Raw genomic sequence first — 17,295 nt, forward strand, 5'->3', positions numbered from 1 at the left:
ACTTTTATTTTCAGGTGCGTGCCCATAGGGATAAACAAGCTAAGATTAAAAGAACAAAGTGGTAGAAAATAAAAGGGGCGACATCAGAGGTATTTAGGGAAAGGGTTATCAAAGAGGGCTCTTGGAAGAAAGAAGAGGGCATAAACAACATGTGGGAGAAGATGGCAACCAACATTCGAAAGGTAGCCTCAGAGGTGTGTGGAGTAACCAAAGGATGTGGAGGCGAGGCAAAAGATACTTGGTGGTGGAACGAGGAAGTCCAAAGGGCTATTAAGGAGAAGAAAGAATGCTATAGACGCTTGTACCATAATAGGAGTGTGGACAACATAGAGAAGTACAAGGTGGCAAAGAAGACTGCAAAGCGAGATGTAAGTGTGGCAAAGGGTAGAGTGTACGAGGATCTTTACCAACATTTGAGTATGAAGGAAGGAGAGAAGGACATTTATAGGATGACTAGGGTTCGTGAGAGAAAGACAAGGGGCTTCAACCAAGTTAAGTGCATTAAGGATGAAAGTGAGCATCTCTTGGTGAAGGAGGATGAGATCCGACATTGATGGCAAGAGTATTTTGACAAATTGTTCAATGGTGAGAATATGGACACAACCTTTCAGTTGGATGACTCTTTTGATGACACCAATAGGCGCTTTGTGCGGAGAATCCAAGAATCTAAGGTTAGAGAGGCATTAAAAAGGATGAAAGGAGGTTAGGCGATGGGACCGGATGCTATCCCAATCGAGGTGTGGAGATGCCTTAGGGACATAGCTATAGTATGGCTAACCAAGCTGTTCAACCATACTTTTCGATCAAACAAGATGCCTGATGAGTGGAGGAGAAGTATATTGGTACCGATCTATAAGAATAAAGGGGATATTCAAAGTTGTACTAATTACCGGAGAATTAAGTTGATGAGCCATACTATGAAGCTATGGGAGAGAGTTATCGAGCATCGCTTGAGAGCAATAACACGGGTCTCTATGAGCCAATTTGGCTTCATGCCCAGAAGGTCAACCATGGAAGCCATTTTCTTAATAAGACAAGTTATGGAGTGGTATAGGGAGAAGAAAAAGGACCTACACATGGTTTTTATTGACTTGGAGAAGGGTTATGATAAAATACCAAGGAATGTTATGTGGTGGGCTTTGGACAAATATAAAGTCCCAATGAAGTACGTTGGGCTCATTAAGGACATGTACAACAATGGTGTGACTAGTGTTCGGACAAGTAATGGAGACATGGATGACTTCCCAATTAGGATAGGACTACATCAAGGGTCAGCTTTGAGCCCTTATCTATTTGCCTTAGTGACGGATGAGGTCACAAGGGACATACAAGGGGACATCCCTTGGTGTATGCTTTTCACGGACAATGTAGTGCTAGTTGATGAAAGCCGGACAGGAGTGAATCAGAAACTAGAGTTATGACAGGAGACTTTGGAGTCCAAAGGTTTTAGACTCAGTAGAACTAAAACTGTGACTTCGGCACTACTACTCGGGAGGAGGAAGATATTAGTTTGGAAGGTCAAGTAGTGCCTAGGAAGGATACCTTTCGATATTTAGGATCAATGCTATAGAGAGATCGGGATATTGATGAAGATGTTAACCATAGAATCAAAGCAGGGTGGATGAAGTGGCGCCAAGCATCTGGTGTCCTATGTGACAAAAGGGAACCACAGAAGCCAAAAGGCAAGTTTTATAGGACAGCGATTAGACTTGTTATGTTGTATGGTGTAGAATTTTGGCCTACGAAAAGATGACATGTTCAATAGATAAGTGTCGCGGAAATGCGTAAGTTGCGTTGGATTTGCGGTCATACAAGAAGGGATCGAGTTCGGAACGATGATATATATGATAGATTAGGGGTAGCACCAATTGAAGAAAAGCTTGTCCAACACCAGTTGAGATGGTTTGGACATGTCCAACGGAGACCTCCAGAGGCACCGGTGCGTAGTAGAATCCTAAGCCAGGATAGTAACATGAAGAGAGGCAGAGGAAGACCGAAGTTGACTTGGGTAGAGGCAATAGAAGGAGACTTGAAAGGATGGAATATTCCCAAAGACTTAACCTTAGATAGGAGTGCTTGGAAAACAGCTATTCATGTGCCTGAACCTTGGGTTTCAACTCTAGCCTACCCCAACTTGTTTGGGACTTAAAGGCTTTGTTGTTGTTGTTGTTGTATATATAAAACATGTGTTAATACTTGCATACATATTCTTAATCTATTAACTATATATACAAGTAGTTAATTATTGCTACGAACATGAAGAAAGACGTCGAAGATCGTCGACCGATCGAGAGCAATCAGATATTATAGCGAATTCTTAATTAGGATATCAGGCCTACTAGAGAAGGGGAACAAATTATCAATGTACAAGAGCTAGAGTGCAGACAAACAGCAAATCGAATGCATTCGCAGCAAGAGATAGAGTTGTTGAAAGGTCCTAATGGCTAGAGCGGGCGGGGTTAATAGCCTAATAAAAATGTCTACAACAACACTTAACAAAATGGTTAGACAAATATGAGGCGAAGCAAGTGTTGCGCTAGCCTACTCAAAATGCAAGCCACCTACCACAATTTTAGTTTAGATAGTAACTATCCATACAATAGCTATGACACTACACTAAGTTAGTGTGCTCTCAAAGGCTAACTAAAGAGCCACACAAACAAACTAACAAGCTCTCACAACTAGCTACACTAAAGAGTTTGACAACTAGTTTGCGGTAATATAAAGAGAGTGATCAAGATAGTTATACAGCCGTGTAGAGGAGTGAGCCAATCAATCACAAGAATGAATATCAATGAAGACCAATCACCTCAAAATCAATGATGAACACAAAGATTTTTTACCGAGGTTCACTTGCTTGCCGGCAAGCTACTCCTCGTTGTGGCGATTCACTCACTTGGAAGTTCACGCGCTAATTGGCATCACACGCCAAACCCTCAATAGGGTGCCGCACAACCAACACAAGATGAGGATCACACAAGCCACAAGCAATTTACTAGAGTACCTTTTGGCTCTCCGCTGTCGACAAAATATGGTCGACAGTCTACCTAGGGGTATGCCCAAGGTAGTAGTTTATCGGCAGACAGATGCGCAAGCCCCAAACAAGACGGTGACGCAAGACAGACACGAGGTTTTATCCAGGTTCGGCTGCCCAGAAGGCGTAATACCTACGTCCTACGTCTGATTTGTATTGCTGTATGTCAATGAGAAATGTTTTTTAGAGGGGTCCCCTGCCCACCTTATATAGTCCAGGGGGCAGGGTTACAGATCTGGAAACTAATCCTAGTCAGTTACAATTGCCATATGTGGCCGGATAAGGATTCCTATTCTAACCGACCAGGATCCTGCTTGGTCGCCAAATCCGTCTTGATTCCTTGTGCGGGACTCCGATCAGGTTAACTGGGCCGCACGTCGTCTTTTGGGTGGGCCGAACCCATCGATCCAGGCCAGCCCAAGCTTAGCCGTAAGGGTATAGGGGTTAATACCCCCACAGCTAGTCCCCGAGCATCATGTATTATGCTGCGACACGCCATTTTAACCTTCTTCGACAAGTGAGGCTTGAACCCTTGACGCCTCCGACGACCGTCATCACCGGAGAAGTAGGTTGTCCGAAGAATGTATGGTGCTCTTAAGAAAAAAGAAAAAGATTTCTGTCCCTGAGAAGTGTGCCCACTTTTATTTCTGAAAAGAAATGTAAGTGGTCTTGAAGCATAACGTCCTTGAACATCAGAAGCGTAGGGGTCAAAAAACAAACACATTCACCGCAAGGTGAAGTGTGCCCACTTAGTCTCCGAGCCTGGTAGTAGGTGACGTAGGCACGTGGTGCCAGGGTCTAAAAAGAATTCATAGTTTAGTCGAAAACCGAATTGCCGTATAGGCAAAACGTAATGCACCGGCAGATGCATCGTACCGACGTAGTATCCGAGCTTGCTGGAATGCGAAGTATGAGCCTTGTAGCAAGGTCTAAAGAAGTGTCTCTTAACTGTATGTGAGTACAAATCACATGTAGCCAAGGAGAACCATTATTCAAGCAATGGTCGGGGCAGTCCCCGAGCATATTAATAATCCTTACAATCATTCAAAGCACAAGGGTCGATCTAAACAAACACATTCACCACAAGGTGAAGTGTGCCCACTTAGTCCCCGATCCTGGTAGTAGGTGACGTAGTCACATGGTGCCAGGGCCTAGAAAGGAATTCCGCTGAAGTTAAGAATCCAATTACCGTACAGGCAAAACAAGATACACCGGCAGGTGCATTGTTCCGACGTAGTCCCCGAGCTTGCTGGAAGGCGAAGTATGAGCCTTGTAGCAAGGTCCAAATAAATGTCTCTCAACTGTATGTGAGTACAAATCACATGTAGCCGAGGAGAGCAAAACTCCAAGAAGTGGTCCGGAGATTCCCCGAGCACAGCGGTGGTCATAGCAGTTCCTGAGTATGGCAATGGTCGGAGCAGTCCCCGAGCACGGCCACGGCCGTGGTCGGAGCAGTCACCGTGGTCGGAGTTGTTCCCGAGCGCGAGAGTGGCCTGGGTAGTCCCCGAGCACAAAAGTGGTCTGGGCAGTGCCCGAGCATAGTAGTGGTCTGGGAAGTTCCCGAGCACAGTAGTGGTCAGGGCAAATCCACGATCACGTGCGCTGCTTGTACTATTATTTGGTGTATTTATTTTTCTCTATTCTCTGCCAAGTCCAATCTGACACGTCTGGTCAAAAATGCAAATAGGTATAGTACGTCATTCTGTCTTCTTCTTCTTCTTATTTTTTTTCTGGCAAACAGTCGGTTGACACCTGTATTGAGGTGTGTCAGTGTGGGCCCTCTGACTTTATCAGCGAAGAGGCGTGTACATTGTAAACGAAGGGGCATGTTTATTGGCATAGATCTCGAGGTGGTGTGAACAACCATCCGCTGCGCGTGCGCACGTCTCCCAAGAAACTCGGGTGGACGAAACGACGAAACTCTTCGTTATTTATAATGTAGATCTGGCAAGCTACTGTCACCGTTCCCCATTGTCATTCGCCACCGCCACCTTCGTCTTCCTCTTGCCAAACCCTATTCCTCCGATAAACATCACCAAATCCCCTTGCCATCGCATCCACCCCCCTAGAAAGGACAGAGTAATGGCGAGGAGAGACGCCCAGAAGAAAGGCGGAATCATGGCGAAGGAGTGGTGGAAGTCGCGGAGCAACGAGCAGACCATCGAAGACCTCGTCGCCATGGGGGTGCTCCACAACAAGGCACTCGCTGGGTGGCGCGCACTGGAAGGAGAAAGCTTCCCCGATCCACAACCAGGTGAGATTGTGGTTTTCGAAGATTTCTTCAAACGGGGTTTTGGGATTCCAGTGCACCCTTTCCTTCAGGGTCTCTGCTTGTACTACGAGATTGGGATTTGCAATATGCATCCCAACTCGATTCTTCTCGTCTCCACCTTCATCCATCTCTGCGAGGCGTATGGTGGCTTCCAGCCCCATTTCGACCTCTTTCGCCACCTGTTCTGTCTTCGGAAAAAAGGGAGCGGTGGCTCAAAGATCGCCGGAGGCGTCTACCTGAACCTGCGTGATGGCATGAAGGCCCAATACCTGCACTGCCCCTGGAACACCTCATTGGACGAGTGGTACAAGAAGTGGTTCTACATCCGTGAAGAGCCGAACACCATCACTCTGTGCGACGTGGGGCTAATTCCAGAGAAGAAAAATAGCTGGTCGGAGAAGCCCGAGAACTTGGAGCAGATCGTCGAACTGCTCGGGTTGATCCCGTGGGGAAGGCTTGATGGCCCGAGCGTGGTCGGCAACTTCATCAGCCGACGAATTCAGTCGTGCCAGAAAAGGATTCATCCTGGCTTCGAGTACCAAGGAGGCGCGGATCCAACAAGGACCAGGAAAGAGCCGCTCGACAAGACGGAGATCAAGGCCAGGATTGGAGAGCTGTTCAACCTGGCCGATCCCAATTATGTCGCGCTGAACGCCATCGAGCACGCCTTCAAGTTGGCTCGACCTCCCCCAAAGGTAAATGACGCATCCTTTTAACTGTAGAGTCATGTTGTAGCAAGAAAATAACTGTTTGCCACCATTTTGCGTCTCAGTGTAATGGTCGTGACCGGGCAGAAGTGTTCGTGTCGCCTCCCCCCGGTGTAGAATGGCCGCAAGCTACCGGCCTAGCCGCCCAGACCAGCGCCAGGACCGACGACGTTCACTGGGCGGTACTCGAGACTGTAGAGGACGCCTCGACCAGAGCCGCTGGCAAGCGTCCAGCTGCCAGCAAACGATGTCAAGCCATCTTCCCCCTGTCGGACGACGAAGCAGAGGATGCGGACATCTTCCGGCTCGTCCCCTGAAAGAGGAGAAGGCAGGTGGGACCGACGGAGCAGGGTGGCTCCTCTAGGCCAGCAGTGGTCACAGCACCGACCACTGCAACACAGAGGACAGACGAAGGAAACATGCCGCATCATACTCCGACGCCTGTACCGGAGGTTGAAAGAGTCCCGATGGAAACTGCCGAGCAAGCGGAGCAGGGGCGATCGAGAAGACGTTCCTTCGCCACATCATTCCGCAAGTCGAAGCTGTAAGTCTCTATATTTTTTATGTAAGCTTGCATTTTGCATTGGATACTATTATCTTCTGAATTTGTCTCTGATGCATTAGATCGGCATCCACCGAAAGCCCCGACCAGCTTGCTGGGTGTGGCACGTCTTCACCAACAACGGCGGGACAAACTGCCCAGCAGCCAGCCGTGGAGGAGCCCATGGCAGGGACTCCACCTAGGCCTCAGCAGGCGGACGACCAGACGCCAGTCCTCGAGCAGCTGGCCGAGAAGACAACCGAGCAGAATACAAGTGCTCCAAGCACGAACCCTGCTGAGGCGGATACCATGGCGCCAAGGGAGCTGGATCTAGCCAAGGAGCAGTAGCCAGAAGTGGCCCAGAACATATTTGCCGACGCGACGGCTCGTGGAAAAGCCCTGGTGGTCGTGGAGTCTGCAAACTCCAGACCAGCGCCGCCTCCCAAACAGGAGGCTGAAGAGGAAGAAGTGGAAGAAGTCCTAGGCTGTCCCCAAGATAGGCGACAACATGTATATGTGTCGCGCTATCGGAATGACGAATGGGTCATGCACGAGGAAATCCTAGAGGTCGAAGAGACCTTAAGAGTCGAACGGGCGGCCAAGCGTCTGGTGACAGAAGTCCAGGTATATTTGGCTTGAGTCCTTGACCCTTTTGTGTAGTTGAACTATCTGACGTAGCTTGTCTGTATGCAGGACTTGATGAAAACTGCAAGATACCAAAAAAGGTGCTTCGACCAGATAGAAGGAATCACGGCGACCAATAAGGAGCTGACGACTGAAGTGGAACGCTTATGGCGCCAACTTGAAGCCGCCGACCAGGAGAGGACAGACCGAGAAGCACAGAACCAAAACCTGGTCGGCCAGCTCAATAACAAAGAGCGGGAGAGAACAAGTAAGTTTTCACCGTATCATAGCAAGTGCAAGACTTGTGCTATTGTGTTCTCGGCCGTAACAGCTGTAATGCAGGTTTAGAAGCTGAAAAAACCTGCCTCTAGGGGGAAAATAGCCGTGTGACCGCAGAATGTGATCGCCTGAAGGAGGACAACGAGAAACTGGCACGCAGCCAGTCTGAACTCCAAGACCACACTACCAGAATGAAGGAGGACCTGAAAAGTAAGCATTCCAGATCACCTCTCTCATTCTATTGCCCTCCTTGCCATGTCATGTCATCACGTTTGATGTCTTGTACTACGTTCAGTTTTGAAAGTCAATGCCAAGAGGCACCTAGAGGCCGTGATCAAGGAGCGTGACGACTGGAAGGCATGATGCCTCAAGGCCACCGAGGAGCGGGACACGTGGAACAAGCGGTGCCAAGAAATGGCAACTGGTATTGTGCCCGTCCTCGACCTTATCGATCCGGCGCTCACAGAGGAAGAGCTAAGGATGCCCCAGCTCAGACTGGTCGAGAGATGCAGACAAGCGTGGGGATGGTTCCAAGAATTCGTGAAGGAGGCGGGTGAGTACACGGGTGCCCATGTGCTAAGCATGGTGCGTGCTCACTACCCCCTGATCGATCTCAAACGCCTGGAGGCTGGGTACCCGAAGGAGATAGACCCAGACAAGGTAGAAGAGCTTCGGACGGCCCAGCTGGACTTGTCGTCAAAGATAATTGGCGATATTAACCTGTGTGGAGGTGGGACAGCACCTGTACAGGGTATGCCATCGACAAGCCAGCTGGAAACGCCATCATCTACAAGCCATCCAACAAAGCCTGCGGTCTCGACCAGCCAGGCACCGGCGGGGCCATCCCCTTCAGCTCGACTAGCTCAAGAGTCCCCGAGACTCGAGTAGGGTATCAGAGGCAGCGATCAGCAAATGCCATGCGCCCCGACCAGCCAATGTAATAGGCTTAGAGCTGTAGAAGGAGGACATAGTTGTGTTATTGTAAACTGGAGCCTCTTCAGGCAAGCTTGTAATAATGTAACTGTATATCATTATAAGCTCGTTTGCTTTATACAAAGCGTATTTAAGCTTGAAAATTTTATTGTTGGTGTAACTAAGTGGGAACGTGTTAACGTTCTGTTTAGTTGTACCGTTTTGCTCGACACGTCATCCCGAAAAGTTTGTGCGGCCCTAGTTTGGCATGTGGTCAGAGTGTGAGGTACTATGACCTGTGCACATGTGGACGCAGACAAGTCAAACCAGGGGGACCTGCCGATCACCCGCAACGTAGAGAGCGGATCCCATGCACGTGTTGGGAGGAACCGGAGACAGGGCCTGCTCCGAAAACCGTAGAAGGAGTGGTGGTCGGCTTGTACTGGCTAAGTTAGAATAGCCATAAAATTCAGAGTGACACATTAGAGTGGTCGGAGAAATCATAATTGCTTTATTAAAGTAAATCGAAAATACAAGTAGAGTACATATCTTAGTAGTTAAGCATAGAAACGTCTAAGCTTGTCGATGTGCCACGAGTTTGGTACGTCCGTGCCATCCAGGTGAGCTAACCTGTAAGACGTTGGACGTGTGACTTCCTTGATCATGAAGGGTCCCTCCAATGGGGTTGCGAGTTTGTGGACACCAGCCTGGTTCGTCTTCCACTTCAGGACTAAGTCCCCGACCACGAAGAAACGCTCTTTAACATTCTTGTTGTAGTACCTGCGCAAAACAGCAAGGTATTTGGCCATGCGTACGCAAGAATCAAGCCTTTTCTCCTCTGCGCTGTTGACTTCTAGCTCCCGTACTTCATTGACCTTGCCTTCGTCGAAGTTCTCCACCCGTGCTGATCTGAAAGCTATATCTGGTGGGAGGACTGCCTCAGCGCCGTAAACCATAAAGTATGGTGAGACGCCGGTATTACGACTGGGCTGAGTTCGGAGGCCCCAGACCATGGCTGGTAACTCCTTGAGCCATCTTTCGGGAGCTTTGTCGTTTTCTCTGTATATCCTTTTCTTTAGTGCGTCCAAGATCATGCCATTTGCCCGCTCGACTTGTCCATTAGCCCTAGGATGCGCCACCGAGACGTATTTTACTACTATGCTCCTTTCATCGCAGAAGTCCCAAAAGGCGTTCCCGGTGAACTGAGTACCCAGATCAGTAATGATGCTATTTGGTACGCCGAAACGGTGGATGACCTGGTCGAGGAACGTGACAGCCTTCTCTGAGGATGCTTGTACCAGAGGCATGTATTCTATCCACTTAGAGAATTTGTCAATTAGCACGAAGACGCATGTGAACTTCCCAGGAGCCGGTTTGAAAGGCCCGATCATGTCCAGTCCCCAGCACGCGAAGGGCCAAGAGGCTGGAATCGTCTGGATCTCATGTGCTGGTACATGGATTCTCTTGGCGAAGAACTGACAACCCTCACAGCGGCGGACTAGCTTCTCTGCGTCAGCTACTGCTGACGACCAATAGAACCCTGCTCGGAAAGCCTTACCGACCGGTGTTCTTGAGGCCGCGTGGTTGCCACAGGAGCCAGAGTGGATTTGGTCCAGGAGATGCTCACCTTCCTCCTGGGTTATACACTTCATCAAGATTTCCTCCTTTGCGTTTTTGCGCCATAACTTGCCATCGACGAGCAGATACTGCTTACTGCGACGCATCAGTCGTTCGTTTTCTGTTCGATCAGTGTAACCGCTACCATCTGTTAAGTACTTGATGAAAGGTGTCCTCCAGTCTGGCTCATGAGTGGTCGGAAGCGGCTCGGTTGTGCTTGTTGCCGGAACCGTAGCCACTAATTGCTGGTCTAAAGCTTTGTCGATCGTTGAATCTTCGTCTTCGATGGAAGGTGTGAGCAGGTCTTGGACGAATACGCCATGTGGGATTTTCCCTCGGGATGATCCTAACTTTGACAACGCATCCACTGCCTGGTTCTTGTCCCGGACCACGTGTATGTACTCGATGCCATAGAACCTGCCTTCCAGCTTTCTTATCGATTTGCAATATGCGTCCATCTTTTCACTGGTCATATCCCAGTCCTTGTTGAGTTGGTTGATGACTAGAGCCGAGTCTCCGTAGACATAGAGACGTTTAACACCAAGCTCAACCGCAATGCGTAGACCATGCAGGCATGCTTCATACTCGGCGGCGTTATTAGATGCTGGGAAATAAATCCTGAGGACGTACCGTAGCTGCTCCTTGGATGGTGACACGAAAAGAACTCCTGCTCCCGCACCGTCAATGTTGAGAGAACCGTCGAAGTACATCGTCCAATATTCGTCGGACCCCGGAGAAGCAGGCGTGCTTAAGTCTGTCCACTCGACGATGAAATCGACGAGTGCCTGAGACTTGATTATAGTACGGCTTGCAAATTCCAAGGAAAAGGGACATAGCTCCATTGCCCATTTGACAATGCGTCCATTCGCATCCTTATTGCGAATGATGTCCCCCAAAGGATACTCGGTCATGACCACCACCCGATATCCGTCGAAGTAATGTCTCAACTTTCAGGATGTTATCAGTATGGCGTAGATCAGTTTCTGAATCTGTCGGTACCTGGTCTTGGATTCGTTGAGTACCTCACTAATGAAATAAATTGGCCGCTGTACCTTGTAGGTGTGGCCCGGCTCGTCGTGCTCGACCACCATTGTAGTGGAAACCACCCGATCGGTTGCCGCAATGTAAAGTAGGAGAGTTTCGTCTTCTCTGGGAGTAGTAAGTACCGGGGGTGATGTGAGGTATTCTTTTAGCTACGTGAAAGCAGCGTATGCTTCCTCCGACCACTCAAACTTCTCGGATGCTTTTAGCAGTTTGAAGAACGGTAGCCCTTTTTCTCCTAATCTTGATATGAAACGGCTTAGAGCAGCCATGCATCCGGTAAGCTTCTGGACATCTTTTACCTTTTTTGGGGGCTTCATGTCTAAGACAGCTTTGACTTTCTCCGGGTTGGGGCGTATGCCGTCGTAACTGACGACGTTGCCGAGCAGTATGCCAGAAGGAACGCCAAAGATACACTTCTTTGGGTTTAATTTCCATTGGAACGTATTGAGGGCTGCAAAGGTGCGTTCTAGGTTGTCAACAAGGGTACGTGCTTCCTTGGTTTTGACAACTACATCGTCCACATAAGCCTCGACGAGGCCGTCTTTTATCTCGTCGTTGAGGCAAGCCTGTATAGCTCATTGGTAGGTAGCCCCAGCGTTTTTGAGCCTGAACGACATAGTCGTGTAGCAGTAGGCGCCAAAAGGCGTGATGAAAGATGTTTTGATCTGGTCATCCTTTTTGAGAGCGATCTGGTGATAACCAGAGTAGCAATCGAGAAAGGAAAGCAGCTCACAACCGGCGGTTGAATCTACGACCTCGTCTATGCGAGGTAAGCCGAAGGGGTCCTTAGGGCAGTGTTTGTTGAGATCAGTGTAATCAACGCACATTCTCCATTCATTATTCTTTTTGTGTACAAGAACCGGGTTGGCTAACCATTCCGGATGATACACTTCTTTGATAAATCCGGCTGCCAAAAGCCGTGTAACTTCTACCCTAATCGCCTCCTTTTTGTCGCGAGCGAACCGTCGTAGCTTCTGCTTGATTGGTTTGGCCTTGCCGTTGACATTTAAGGAGTGCTCAATCAAGTTCCGAGGTACACCGGGCATGTCAGAAGGTTTCCATGCAAACACATCCACGTTGCCCCTCAAGAACCTGACGAGCGCGTCTTCCTATTTGGGATCCAGGTTGGCCCCGATGAGGGCCGTTTTGCTGGGATCGCCATCGACCAGCTGGATCATCTTGTGCTCCTTGGACCTGATGTTCTTGCGCGGAGCCTCGAGCTCTGGGATCTCCAGGTGGTCGGCCGAGGTCTTCTTAGCGTCGAGCATGGTCTCGGCCATGCAAATAGAGAGGTCGTGGGCCTCTGCTATTTTGAAGCTATCGTCCTCGCAGGTATAAGCTGCGTATACGTTGCCCCTGAGGGTTAAAACTCCTTTCTCCGTAGGCATCTTGAGCACCAGATACCTGTAATGAGGTATGGCCATGAACTTGGTGAGCGACGGTCGACCAAGAATAGCATGGTAGGTGCCGTCGAAGTCAGCGACCACGAAGTTGACGTAGTCGGTGCGGAAGTGGTCCGGAGTCCCAAATTGCACAGGTAGCGTGATCTGCCCGAGAGGTGTGGAGCTCTGTCCGAGGAGAACGCCCCAGAACTGTGCCTCGTACGGCTTCAGGTCCGCCTGGGCTATTTTTAGAGCGGGCAGGCTGTTCTTGAACAGTATGTCAATGGAGCTGCCGCCGTCGATCAGTACCCTGTCGAACTGAACCTTGTTGATACAAGGATCGAGGACCAGGGGAAAAGGCCCTGGCTCAGGTATGGTGGCCCAATGGTCCTTCCTGCTGAAGTAGATTTCACGGTGAGACCACGGAGGGAGCCATGGATCGGTGAGAAGGTTGTCGGTGTTTGCCACGTTCAAGCAAGCGTGGGCGAGCAGCTTGCGTTCTCGTTTGGTCTCAATGGACACCTTGCCGCCGATGATGGTGTGCACACGATCAGTTGGCTTGACGTATTTATGACGAGGGTCTGCATCGTCGTCGTCGTTGTCCTCGTTGCGCTGTTCCCCCGCGTCGTTAGCCTTGTCGGACGTATCTGGAGCCTGTTGACGTGTGTAGATAGTCTTGAGGACGCGACAATTCTCCATGGTGTGGTTCGACTTAGGATGGAGCTGGCAGGGCCCCTTCAATGCTTTGGCGTAGTCGTCCTCGTAGTTACGACGCCCGCCGCCCTTTTTCATGGTATTGACCTCGCCGTCGTCTTCCCGAGCACGCTTGCTCCTATAATCATCATGGCGGTTGCACCGCTGATTACGTTGGTCACGGTGGTCGCGGGAGTCGTTGCGCTGGTTGCGGCGGTCAAAATTGTCGTTCCGACCACGATTGCCGCGGTAATCGTCGCGGTTTGGAGGGTGGTCGGAGCGTGGAACCCTTGCTGCTTCTTCAACGATTATCTTTTTAGCGTCGTCAGCGTCCGCGTATTTCTTAGCGTGGCCAAAAGCGCTGTGACTGATTCAGGTCTCTTCCGGAGGAGCTTGTCTCTTAGGGCGTCGTGGAAGCGGAGGCCGGTGATGAAAGCCTCGATTGCTTCGTTGTCGGAGATTGACAGGACCTTGATGCGCATCTCCGAGAAACGCCGAACATACTCTCGCAGTGGTTCATCTTTCCGATCTCGGATCCGTTGCAGATCATACTTGTTGCCGGGTTGTTCACAAGTAGCGATGAAATTGTCGATGAAGGCCTGCTTGAGCTCCTGCCAAGAGTCAAAATAGTTCGGCGGCAAGCTAACCAGCCATTGGTGACCTGCATGACCAACAGCGACTGGGAAGTAGTTAGACATGACGTGCTCGTCAGCCATGGCTGATCGGCACACAGTTTCGTAGAGCATGACCCATAATTCGGGATTTTCCTTGCCGTCATACTTCTGAAGTTTCTCGAGCTTAAAATTCTTGGGCCATATGACTTGGCGAAAGTGCGGAGTGAACTGCTTCAGACCCGGTGGACCGTGGGCGGTGTCATACTCCATACGGCGATAGCTTTCATGGGATGCACGATCGTTGGCTCTCTGGTTGATGCGGGCACGCAGATCACGTCCACCGAGGTAATGGCGGAGATCGTTATTGCCATCGCGGCGATCTCGATTGCCATCTGGATTAGCCCTACGACCGTGGTTATCACGGCGATCATCGCGGTTATCTCGGCGGTGGTCACCTCGAACGTCGTGGCGGTTATCCTCCCGACGGCGGTTTTCGTCCTAACCGCCATCATGACCACCGTTTCTGCCTTGACGATTGTCCGACGGGTCGTTGTTGTGCGAGCCGCGTCGATTGAGCGGTTGTGAGCGACTTGACTATTGGCGGCTGTGGCTTGATTCAACTAAAACGGATGGAGCCCGGGCTTGATTCATCTCTGCGGTCTGAGCCATAGCAGCCATCAGATAAGCTTGTATGTCATCACGGACTGCTTGGGTCTCGGGAGTGTTGGGCAGCCGCTGCATTGTCGCCATGGCGACGGCTACGTTGGCGCTTGGGGTCTTGAAGACTTGTTTGTCCCCCACCCTGTCGAAAGCATTGTTGAGGTCACGTGGTTGGACCCTTATGCGTCGTGCCTCCTGGTCTGCTTCAGCTTCGATTTGCCGGCGATTAAACCGGTCAATATTGCGTGCTTCGCATGCGGTCTTTTCTTGTTCTGTTTCGCCGACTGTTGGCGGCTCGTCATTGCTGACAACATGGATCATATCCCCCCATCTTGGCGGGAAAGACGGAAATTGGGGGAAACCCGGGGCGTGGTCTGGTAGATCCAGGTCGTATTTGACGCCTTCATCTTCGTGACGCTGAAGCTCGGTGTGGACTGATGCGTTGGATGCGATGCCGGATGAGGAGCTGGAGTCGCCCTCTCGGACCGTGTGGATGGATCCTTCTTGATAATCTTCAATCCGGACCATGTTGACGATGTTGCATGGCTTCGGCTGAGATCGGTGTATAGGACACAGATCCGAGCGGCGTCGTAGATCATACACGTAGCTGGAGGCAGCGTTTTGCAGGCCGTAGGGCTGGACCTGGTGGTTCTCCGTCGGGACTTCGTACTCGCAGAGTTGGAGATTCGTCGCGAAGGCTGGCCGGCGACGAGCGAAGCGGCCCTCAAGAGTAGATACGACCACGAGATCTGTTCCAAGTCGCGCAGGACGACTGGTCCAAGCTGGTCGGATAGATCTGTTGTGGGGAGTTGTTACCTGCTCATTAGGTTGGCTTTAAACTGTACTTACCAGAGCTAGGGTTTCGGTGAGTTTGATGCCGACCCGATCGATGGAGTCGAGCAGGTCGGTGTTGTCGATCTGCTTTCCTCTGCAGCGGGGAAGCGGACGACGGGTTGTCGGCGTGGCTGTAGGCGTGGTCGGAGCCAGATGTTCCGTGGTCGGAGCCAGATTCATCGTGGTCGGAGCCGTGTTCACCGTGGTTGAAGCCGTGTTCACCGTGGTCGGGGCCGTGTTCACCGTGGTCGGAGCCGTGTTCACCGTGGTCGGAGTCGTAGCCGATGCAGGTGAAGTAGTCGTCGGCGCAGGTTGGATCCACGCCTCCTCCGTGGCCTGGGCGATGGAGTCGTCAGCGTCGGGAGTCCAGGTGATCTGGCCGATGGTGAACGTGAGGCCGTTGGGCGTAGCCATGGAGCCGAAGATGATGACCGTTTTGTTTGCCTAGAGAGCAGTACGCACACCCCCTACCTGGCGCGCCACTGTCGACGAAATATGGTCGGCAGTCTACCTAGGGGTATGCCCAAGGTAGTAGTTTATCGGCAGACAGATACGCAAGCCCCAAACAAGACGGTGACGCAAGACAGACACGAGGTTTTATCCAGGTTCGGCCGCTCAGAAGGCGTAATACCTACGTCCTGCGTCTGATTTGTATTGTTGTATGTCAATGAGAGATGTTTTTTAGAGGGGTCCCCTGCCCGCCTTATATAGTCCGGGGGGCAGGGTTACAGATCTGGAAACTAATCCTAGTCAGTTACAATTACCATATGTGGCCGGATAAGGATTCCTATTCTAACCGACCAGGATCCTGCTTGGTCGCCAAATCCATCTTGATTCCTTGTGCGGGACTCCGATCAGGTTAACTGGGCCGCACGTTGTCTTTTGGGTGGGCCGAACCCATCGATCCGGGCCAGCCCAAGCTTAGCCGTAAGGGTATAGGGGTTAATACCCCCACACCGGGGAAAGGTCAAGAACCCCTCACAATCACCATGATCAGAGCCAGAGACAATCACCACCCTCCGCTCAACGATCCTCGCTGCTCCAAGCCGTCTAGGTGGCGGCAACCAGCAATAGTTACAAGTGAATCCCGCAGCGAAACACGAACACCAAGTGCCTCTAGATGCAAACACTCAAGCAATGCACTTGGATTCTCTTCCAATCTCACAAAGATGTTGAATCTATGATGGAGATGAGTGGGAGGGCTTTGGCTAAGCTCATAAGGTTGCTATGTCAATGCAAATGGCCAAAGATATGAGCTTGAGCCGGCCATGGGGCTTAAATAGAAGCCCCCACGAAATAGAGCCGTTGTACCCCTTCACTGGACACAGCACGGGGTGACCGGACGCTGGCCCTCAGCGTCTGGTCATGTGATTCACGCAACGTGTCCCCTACTTCAAAAACTGTTTGTCAGATTTCAACGGTCGTCTGTTGACTGGACGCTATGCACAAACTGACCAGACGCTGAGCCTCCAGCGTCCGGTCGTTTCCAGTAAGGTTCTAGAAACGATTTTCTTTGACCGGACACGTCCGGTCATGCTTGATCGGACCCTGCCAGTGTTCGGTCACTCAGTGACTTTTCTCTACGCTGCCCAACAATAGGGTCGGACGCTGGACGTCAGCGTCCGGTCAGTCCAAGACCCAGCGTTCGGTCAATGACCGACACTGGCGTCTTCACTGCCACATTTGACCGGACGCGCCGGTCCCTCTGAGACCAGTGTTCGGTCATCTTGTGACCAGCGTGACCAACTCTTTCTCACCTCTAACTTCTTCACCCTTGCTTAAATGTGCCAACCACCAAGTGTATCACCTTGTGCACATGTGTTAGCATATTTTCACAAACATTTCCAAGGGTGTTAGCATTCCACTAGATCCTAAATGCATATGCAATGCGTTAGAGCATCTAGTGGCACTTTGATAACCGTATTTTGATATGAGTTTCACCCCTCTTAATAGTATGGCTATCAATCCTAAATGTGATCACACTCTCTAACTGTCTTGATCACCAAAACAAAATAGCTCCTACAAATTATACCTTTGCCTTGAGCTTTTTATTTTTCTCTTTCTTCTTTCCAAGTCCAAGCA

This window comes from Miscanthus floridulus, chromosome 1, assembly GCF_019320115.1.
Source record: "Miscanthus floridulus cultivar M001 chromosome 1, ASM1932011v1, whole genome shotgun sequence".
NCBI lineage: Eukaryota > Viridiplantae > Streptophyta > Magnoliopsida > Poales > Poaceae > Miscanthus > Miscanthus floridulus.